Below are 297 nucleotides of genomic sequence, written 5' to 3'. Positions count from 1 at the left end.
ATACTTTCTGGTGCGAATGGTAATTATAAGTAGGTAGGGCCGGGCAGGTTGTCACAGTCTCTGATCGGGTAAGCGCGTTTTCGCGTGACAACTTGTTTCAGGGAATAAAATTTGAGAAATCGATGAGCGACAAATATCACTCGTCTGTCTTTGCTCNTTTTCGAATTTCGCGGTCGCGGTCGCGATTTGCTTTCGAAACGAACGTTGCGCTCGAGATTCTACGCGTGTACGGAGAATGATCACTGCGATCGTCCATGTGCATTTAGTTTTCGCGATTTAGTTCTTTTTTTTTTTCGA

The sequence above is a fragment of the Apis dorsata genome, unplaced genomic scaffold (genome assembly GCF_000469605.1).
Source record: "Apis dorsata unplaced genomic scaffold, Apis dorsata 1.3 scaffold_396, whole genome shotgun sequence".
In the NCBI taxonomy this organism is placed as follows: domain Eukaryota; kingdom Metazoa; phylum Arthropoda; class Insecta; order Hymenoptera; family Apidae; genus Apis; species Apis dorsata.
This window is presented reverse-complemented; position numbering follows the sequence as displayed.